Source organism: Dromiciops gliroides, chromosome 5, assembly GCF_019393635.1.
Source record: "Dromiciops gliroides isolate mDroGli1 chromosome 5, mDroGli1.pri, whole genome shotgun sequence".
Lineage (NCBI taxonomy): Eukaryota > Metazoa > Chordata > Mammalia > Microbiotheria > Microbiotheriidae > Dromiciops > Dromiciops gliroides.
The window spans coordinates 7,550,289-7,559,545 of NC_057865.1; the positions used below are offsets into that span (position 1 = coordinate 7,550,289).

Consider the following 9,257-nt stretch of genomic DNA (forward strand, 5'->3'; position numbering starts at 1 on the left):
TCATCCCATTCACATTCACAGTTATCATTACTGTCTATTTCTCTCCATCCTATTTATCCCCTTTGTAATTTTTTCCCTTCTTTCTCCATATGCCTCCTCACCAGCATTTTGCTTCTGACCCCTGCCTCCCCCAATCTGCCCTCCATTTTATCAGCCCTCCTCCCTTTTCTTTACCCTTTTCTCCCCTGCTTCTGTCCTCCCTTCTATCAGTGCCCCCTTTCCCCTTACCCTTTTACTTCCCTAAAGAACAAATTTCTTTATTCAAATAAGCATATATGTTATTTCCTCTTTGAACCAAATCTGATGAGATTAAGGTTGAAACATTGATCACCTCTCCCTTCTTTCCCTCTATTGTAATGTTTGTTGCAACTCTTCATATGTTGTGATTAGCCCCATTCCACCTCCCCTTTCCTCTTCTCCCCCTATACTCCTTTTTTCACTCCTTAATTTTCTTTATATCATCACATTAAAGACAATTTATATTTATACGCTCTATATATACTCCTTCTGTCTGCCCAAGAAGAGATACAGGTCTCAAGAGTTTTAAGTATTATCTTCCTGTCCAGGGATGTAAACAATTTAACCTTATTGAGTAACTTTTTCCCCCTGTTTACCTTTTTATACTTCTCTTGTGTCTTTTATGTTAAGATTGAATTTTCTATTAAGTTATGGTCTTGTCATCAGGAAACCTTGAAAGTCCCCCATTTTATAGAATGTCCATCTTTTCCCATGAAAGAGAATGCTCAGTTTTGTTGGGTATTTGATTCTCAGTTGCAGTCTAAGCTCCTTTGCCTTCTGGAATATCATATTCCAAGCTTTGGGATCCTTTAATGTTGAAGCTGCCAGGTCCTGTGCAATACTGACTGTGACTCCATGATATTTAAATTGTTTCTTTCTGGCTGCTTGCAGTATTTTCTCCTTCACCTGATAATTCTGGAGTTTTGCTACAATATTCCTTGAAGTTTTCCTTCTGGGGTCTCTTTCAGGAGGTGATTGGTGGATTCTTTCAATGGTGATTTTATCCTCTGATTCTATAATATCAGGGCAGTTCTCCTTGATAATTTTCTGCAATACATTGTCTAGACTCTTTTTCTGATCATGGATTTCAGGTAGTCCAATAATTCTCAATTTATCTCTCCTGGATCTATTTTCCAATGAGGTATTTCACATTTTCTTCTATTTTTTCATTCTTTTGATTCTGTTTGATTGAATCCTGGTGTCTCATGGAGTGACTAGCTTCCATCTGTGCAATTCAAACTTTTAGGCATTGTTTTCTTCAGCAAGCTTTTGCACCTCCTTTTCCATTTGGCCAAATGAATTTTTTAAGGAATTGTTTTTTTTAGTCAATCTTTGTTCTTCCTTTTCCAAGCTGTTGATTCTTTTTTTCATAATTTTCTTGCGTAGCTTTCATTTCTCTCATTTTTCTTCTACCTCTCTCAATTGATTTTTAAAATCCTTTTTGAGCTCTTCCTAGAAGGCTTTTTGGTATTGTGATGAAATAATGAGATTTAGCAAATACTCAAAGACCGACCTGGAGATTAATCTATACTGATTGAATCAAGTGAGAGTGATTGATTGCTGATTAAGCCTACTTCAATTAATTGGATTGTAATCAAACCTGGCTATCCCTTAAGAAGGTTTTGTTCTCAGAAGCTAGACTGTGAACTCAACTTGAGAACACCTTCAAAACCAATGGATTTGGATGACACCAACTAATCAGCTTGAAGCAGTGTGTAAGGTCCGCCTCTGTTCCAGACCTATAAAATGCTTCCACAATCAGCTCGCTAGAGAGTTCTTGATTAAAGCAGGCTCCTGGAGAAGGACTTGAGGAAGAACCCAACCAGGCTGGAACTCTATGCTAGATAAGCCTTTTCTTAACTTTCTGAACTCCATGCGAATATCTGTATGCTTTAATATATGTTTAATGTCCAAGGACTGGTGCTAAAGCTTCTAATTTAAGGCGACCACAATTTAGATTTTAAACATCACAGTATTGAGAACAATTCATCTTCCCTCTTAAGGCTTCAGATGTAGGCAATTTGACAGTATTTTCCTCATCTGAGTTTGTGTTTTTCTCTTCCCTGTCCACAGAGAAGCTTTCAGTGTTAATGCTCTTTTCTGTTTCTTACTCATATTGGGACTCATTTTTTTTTGAGTTGATTTCTGTTCCTGGGGTACAAGGGTTACTGTTTCAAGGTTCTTGTGCTGGGGGGTAGGGGCTGTGTTACTGTCTTTCTACTCTGAGGCTGCGGTGGCTTATGGATTCCTCACTACCATGGGCTTGCTCCCTGGTCTTGTTCCAGGCACTGGGATGGCCCAATCTAGTCTCACCTATTCATAGCTGGTGCTTGTGGATCTCACAACTGTCCCGCTGCACCACACACTTGCTGAGTGGAAACCCCCTCCATGCTGTGCTGCACTGTGCTGAGTTGCACTCTGCTCCCCTTTTGCCCTAGTGAGACTGACCTTTCCTGAAGTTTTCTAAATTATCTCTAGTTGGAAGCTTATGTCTCTCTGTCTCTTTGTAGGTCCTGTAGTTTCAGAATCTATTTAGAGGCTTGATTTAATGTTCTGTTTTAGGGAAATTCAGGAGAGCTCAGGCAACTATGAAGTTGATGTGCACTGATAGACGCAAAACACATGTGTTTTGACTGGGACATGCTAATGACAGTCACTCTATGCATATCTATGGTTAGACAACCCAGACACAAACATATTTTTAATATTCATTTCCACCAGAATTTATTGAGTACTCCCTGAGTGCAGAGAAGATCCCTAGGAAATTCCTGAGAAACAAAGCTTGATGAGTATTATCTTTAACACACACACACATATGTATATATATATATATATATATGTATATATATGTGTATATATATATGTATATATGTGTGTATATATATGTATAGGTATATATATGTATATATGTGTGTATATATATATGTATATATATGTATATATGTGTGTATATATATATGTATAGGTATATATATATATATATATATATATATGTATATCAGAACTTAGCTGGTGGGGATGCTCTACAGTCAGTCTCTCTATGTTTTGAAACTGGAAATGTACAATTTGGGACAAATTCTAGAACAAGGTCCTTGCAAATCCTTTGACCACAGGATATGGCATATGTCACATGCACATAGACACCCAAGAAAATAACATAGAATTATATTAGAGGAGAGAGAAACAGAGAATGATACTTGAGGTGCAATGAGAGGAAGCTCATTATCAACTAAGAGAAGGCTACATGAAACAGGGGGCATATAATTATGATTCTTCGAGACAGAAATTCCACAAATACAGGGAAAGTGATGGTTTGAGGGTATTTTGTAATAGGGTCCATTCAAACAAATAAATGGACCTGGGGAACTATGGAGTATTTATGGGGAACACTCAGTAGGCCAGTTTGACTGGGACATAGAAAACATGAAGAGGGAAGGAGAAGCCTGCAATGATAAGATCATGCTACACTGTTAAGGGCCATATATGTCAAAATTGCATGAAATTTACTAAGCAGATGGTAAGAAACCACTTCTGAGTGTGGGTTGAAGAGCTGAAGTTATAAACAGCTCCATGCTTATTGAAAATTAGTCTATCAGCAGTAAGAAGGTTAAAAAAGCAATGTTATAATGAATAGAACATTGGGTTTAAATTCAGGAATAACTGGGTGCCAGTTTTGTCTCTGAGTCTTACTTACAATGTTCCTATGACATGTCATTTTTCCCATGTACCATAGGTCTCATATTTCTTCATAAAGGAAATGGGGACAGAGTAGCTAGCTCATCGGTAACCTCAATATAAAATAATGTTTGTAAAGCACTTTGCAAATCTTAAATATATAAACACCAGCTATTATTTTTAGTTTCTATGGAACTGAAATTGAAGGGAGGATATTGTCAGGAGTGACTAAAATAATGCAGGAAGAAAAGAATTTTTGAAAGTGGCAAGGAAGAAGATATGGTAAATTGGAGGAGAGAGGAGACATGGCAGAGGAAGAAGTAATAAGACTTAGCAACAAGCTATATATGATAGGTGAAGTAGAAGGAAAATACCAATATTCTACCAAGGACATAGTAACCTGTGTAAACTTGGGCCCCATGGATGGACATAGAACATTTACAAGAGAAGTAGATCTAGGGAGAAAGAGGACAAAGAGATGCATCAAGTTTGAGGTGGAGGCTTCCAGGTAGAAATGAGCTTCTGAAATTCACCAGAGAAGATGTAGCTGGAGATAAAGATAGAGTCATTCACATAAAGTTAGGTTATACTCACATAAAGGTAACAGTTGAAACCATGGGCATGAATGAAATTAGTAGGGTTGAGAATGTAAAAAAGGCAATGAATCAATGTGTATTTATTATAATTGGCAACATGCTATGTGCTATACATAAATAGAAAGAAAAAAAAATCCTGCACTCAATGAGATCACTTTCATATTGGGAAAAAACTTGTAAACACCCAGATAATTGGTCAAAAAGTCCATGGAAAGTAATTACAGAAGGGAAAGATCATCAAGAGAAGAATGGGATTAGAACCAAATCTTAAAGAAAGCCAATGAAGTTAGGAGGCCATGGGAAAGAGTTCATTGGAGGTTGTGAAGAGAGCCAGTTAAAAGGGACTATGTTGGGGGCAGAGCCAAGATGGCAGAGAGGAATCAGCAAGTTTTCTGAGCTCTCCTTCTGTTCCCTCAAAAAGAACATTAAATCAAGCCTCTGAACAGATTCTGAAACTACAGAACCTACAAAGAGACAGAGAGACACAGTTTTCCAAACAGAGATAATTTGGAAGACTTCAGGAAAGGTCGGTCTGACTTGGGCAAAAGGGAGGCACAGCACAGGGTGGCAGTGCAGAGCCAAGGGGGTTGGGGCAAGTCAGCAGGAAGCTGTGGACCACAGCTGGGCAACTGAGGCCCCTGGATCCTGGCTCAAAAATCTGGTGGTGCAGCAGGATAGTGGCGAAACCCACCTGCACCAGCCGAGAGGGCAGGTTGCCAGCTGGAGGGCCATGCACAGGAAAGGCATGACTAGGCCCACTGATCCCAGCATGCTCAGATGGGAAGTACAGGGCAGGGTAAATCCACAAACCATAGAGTCCTCAGTGTAAAAAGCCAATGACACAGCCCTTATACTTCAGCATGAGAAGCTCAAAACAGGCACCCTGGTGCCCCCAGAGCAGACCTCAACTTAATAAATAAATATACAAACAAACAAACAAATGAATGAATGAATGAATAAATAAATAAATAAATAACCTGCAGTATGAGTAAGAAACAAAAAAGAACTCTCGCCATTGAGAGCTTCTGTATCGAAAGGGAAGAGGCAAACACAAACTCAGATGAGAACAATACTCTCAAATTGCCTACATGTGAAGCCTCAAGAGGGAAGTTGAATTGGATCTCAAGAGCAAAAAGCTATTCTGGAAGAGCTCAAAAAGAATTTTAAAAATCAATTGAGAGAGGTACAAGAAAAAATGGGAGGAAAACTCAAAAAGGATTTCCAAAGTCAATTGAGAGAGTAGGAGAAAAAATGGGGAGAGAAATGAAAGCAAAACAAGAAAATTATGAAAAAAGAATCAGCAGCTTGGAAAAGGAAGCACAAAGACTCACTGAAGAAAACAATTCCTTAAAAAATTAATCTGGCCAAATGGAAAAAAAATATGTGCATAATTCACTGAAGAAACAATGCCTTAAAAAATTCATTTGGCCAAATGGAAAAAAGGTGCCTATTTTCATTGAAGAAAACAATAACTTAAAAAATAAAATTGGACAGTTGGAAGATAAGGAATCCATGAGACACCAGGAATCAATCAAGCAGAAACAAAAGAATGAAAAAATAGAAGAAAATGTGAAATACCTCATTGGAAAGACAACTGATCTGGAAAACAGATCCAGGAGAGACAATTTGAGAATCATTGGACTTCCTGAAAGCAATATCAGAAAAAGACTCTAGACACCATATTCCAAGAAATTATTAAGGAGAATTGCCCCGATATTATAGAATCAGAGGATAAAATAGTCATTGAAAGAATCCACTGATCACCTCCTGAAAGAGACCCCAAAAAGGAAACTCCAAGAAATATTGTAGCCAAATTCCAGAATTATCAGGTGAAGGAGAAAATACTCCCAGCAGCCAGAAAGAAGCAATTTAAATATCATGGAGCCACAGTCAGGATTGCTCAGGACCTGGCAGCTTCAACATTAAAGGATCACAAGGCTTGGGATATGATATTCCAGAAGGCAAAGGAGCTTGGATTGCAGCCAAGAATCTATTACCCAGCAAAACTGAGCATTCTCTTTCAGGGAAAAAGATAAATATTCAATGAAATGGGGGACTTTTAAGGTTTCCTGATGAAAAGACCAGAACTGAATAAAAAATTCAATCTTAACATACAAGACTCAAGAGAAGGTTAAAAAGGTAAACAGAGGGAAAAAAAGTTACTCAATTACGTTAAACTGTTTACATCCCTATGCAGGAACATAATACTTATAACTCTTGAGAACTGTAAATGTATTTGGGCAGACAGAAGGACTGTAAACAGAGGGTATAAATATAAATTGTCTTTGATATGATGATCCAAAAAAAAGGGACTGTGTTTGGAGATAGAATGTCATGTTTAGGGAACAGCAAGAAGGTCACTGTCTTTGTATTACAAAGTATCCAAAGGGAATTTTTGGAAAGAAGAGAATGGATCTCAAGAAATACACTTTGGTCACATAGATATAGACACAATACATAACAGGTTAGCAAGGATGTGATGGCCAAAGGAGGCCTTAGAAGTGGAGGAGAGTAAATTGTCTCAGAAATTAAGGGAGAAGAGAGCATCTCAATGACTGGAGACATTCCTCTCTGGGAATGGTTGCAGTGGAGATGAGGACCAAAATACAACCACTGGATTCAGAGATTATGAAAGGTTACTGACTTTTTTTAGTGTAAACATATTTAATGTCACTGAAATTACATTTCCTTCAACACTTAGAAAAAACACCATGACTTCAATGGGTTCAAATAAATATCCTATGAGATAAATTTTCACACATGTTTAATTGACTTTTCTTTTCTTTCTTTCTTTTTTTTTTTTTTTTGCAGGCAATGGGCATTAAGTGACCTGCCCAGGGTCACATAGCTAGTAAGTGTCAAGTGTCTGAGGCTGGATTTTAACTCAGGTCCTCCTGAATCCAGGGCCAGTGCTTTAACCACTGCGCCATCTAGCTGCCTCTTTAATTGACTTTTAAAATAACAGTGCACAATTTCAGGACCCTTTGAGAAACAATGAATGTTTTCCAAAAACGTACAGTAGTACAATGCGCTGAAGGAAATCCTACTACAAATATCAGAAACTACCAGTCTCACGAATGAAGGAAACCACCCAATAAAAAGCACTTCTTAAATGACATTCATCACTATGAAAAGGTGAAAGAAATGCAGGACTCAGTCAATCGCCATGAATTTATGAAATATTATTTCTGAACAGAATCATGATAGTAATCCAAGCTACCTCCTTCCAAATGGGGAACCAACATTAAACTCCAGAATTTTGAGAGTGTTGTTCTCAGAGGTCAATAATATGGCCTAGATTTCCTCTGTAATCTAATATCTAATTTCTTTCTTAAGCAAGTTTTTGTCAACCAGCCAATGCAGCAAAGACAGACCTGGCCTTCCCTTTAGACACAGCACCCAATGTACTCGGCAATAAAAGGACCACCTAAAAGCAGAGCCTCAAATGCCAATGCCCTTATCATAAAGAGGGAGGGCCCGAGGCACAGATACTCTTCTTGTTCAGGAGGGTATATGCTAGGAGAAGGCGGCATCCCCCAACCTGGGGAACAACTTTTTGACTCACTTTCCTTCTCTGGCTGAATGGCTCTGACTGCACCAGGCCTCTCATACCCAGTATTCTCCCCACTTTGAGAAGTCTGTCCTCTTTTCCTTGCTCTCTTCAGAGCCTCTATCCTCTCTCTTGACATGCTCCTCACTGCGAGCAGTGGGTACACTGGAACATCAGTGGAGAAGAGCTAAGATTTGCCAAGCTAGTTTGCTAATAAGGAGATAACTGTCTTTGCCAACCTACTGTATTTAAAAACCACTGACGGAGACAGGTATGTTTCCCCATCAGGAATCACTACAGAATAAGACATAACCACATAATACTGTTGTACTCCAGATTAATAAATATTATGGGACTAAGAAGCTGTTCAATGGTGAATTCAGCACAATGTTTAAGGACCAAAAAGTATGTATCTAACATATGCATTTTATCCCATGTTCTAATAAAGAATGTCAGGGTGCTTCATCCAACAGAACACAATGAAAACGTCACTTTCCCAGATTGGTCAGTACACAGGATTCCCAAGTTTGATCTCGAACAGAAAAGACATTGCATCAGTTTTCAAGAAAAGCCACATAGTTGGTCAATCTGGCTAACTGTTCTTCATTGGGGATTGGTGGAACTGGAGCAGGCTCTGCTAAAGGAATAAATCTGTTAAAGGAGACATCCAGGGAACTGGACTTTCTGGGCATCACCATCCTCATGGTAGAGTCTGCTTGCCATCCTTGCTCTAAGATACCCTTCACTGCTTCTTCTACAGGAAGTTCAATACCTGCCACAAAATTATCATCGATAATTGAGGTGTAAGTCTGAGAAACCAGTGCGAAGGCTCATCCCCTTGTGGCATCTCTGAGTGCTTCCATGATGGGCTGGACAGTCTCTGACCACTGATGGATCTGATGGTGGTGTAGATTACTGGGAAATCTCGCTGCCAGATTCTCTGGCCTACAGACCAGATGCCCCCCAGTTCAGAAGGAATTCTTTTCCAAAAATAGGGGGTATTGTTCATGTCACTGTCGAGTAAGTATAGAGCGAGGAGCTGTCCGTAAACAGGGGGTGCAGCGACTCCTCCGGGAGCCTGGAGCTCCTGGTTCTCACACTGATCCAGCAGGTCCTTGAAGCTGAAGGCAGCTTGTCCGCCATCACCGCCACGGGCATCTTCCCCGCCTATGCTGGGCCTGGACCTCCTCTTCTGCTGCCACAGCTTCAGGCTGGGCCTGAAGCTCGCTGTTGGCCGTGGACCCCAGGCTCCCTCAGGCAGCATCACACCGAGAATGACGTGTTCCCAGCGGCCGACCCCTTCCCCGGCCATGCCTCCCAATTTCTAGCTACTGACTTTTGAAAGAATGGTGGCATAGAATCAAATTTCATGGGTTGAGAAAAGGATAGGTTTTCACAGAGAAGAATTACATGTATTT

The 9,257-nt window shown here is 39.6% G+C and overlaps 1 pseudogene; it reads right to left on the reverse strand.

Moving 5' to 3' along the window:
* Positions 1-8,393: 8,393 nt before the first annotated feature.
* LOC122727406 lies at positions 8,394-8,997 on the reverse strand (annotated as a pseudogene).
* Between the last annotated feature and the right edge of the window lie 260 nt (positions 8,998-9,257).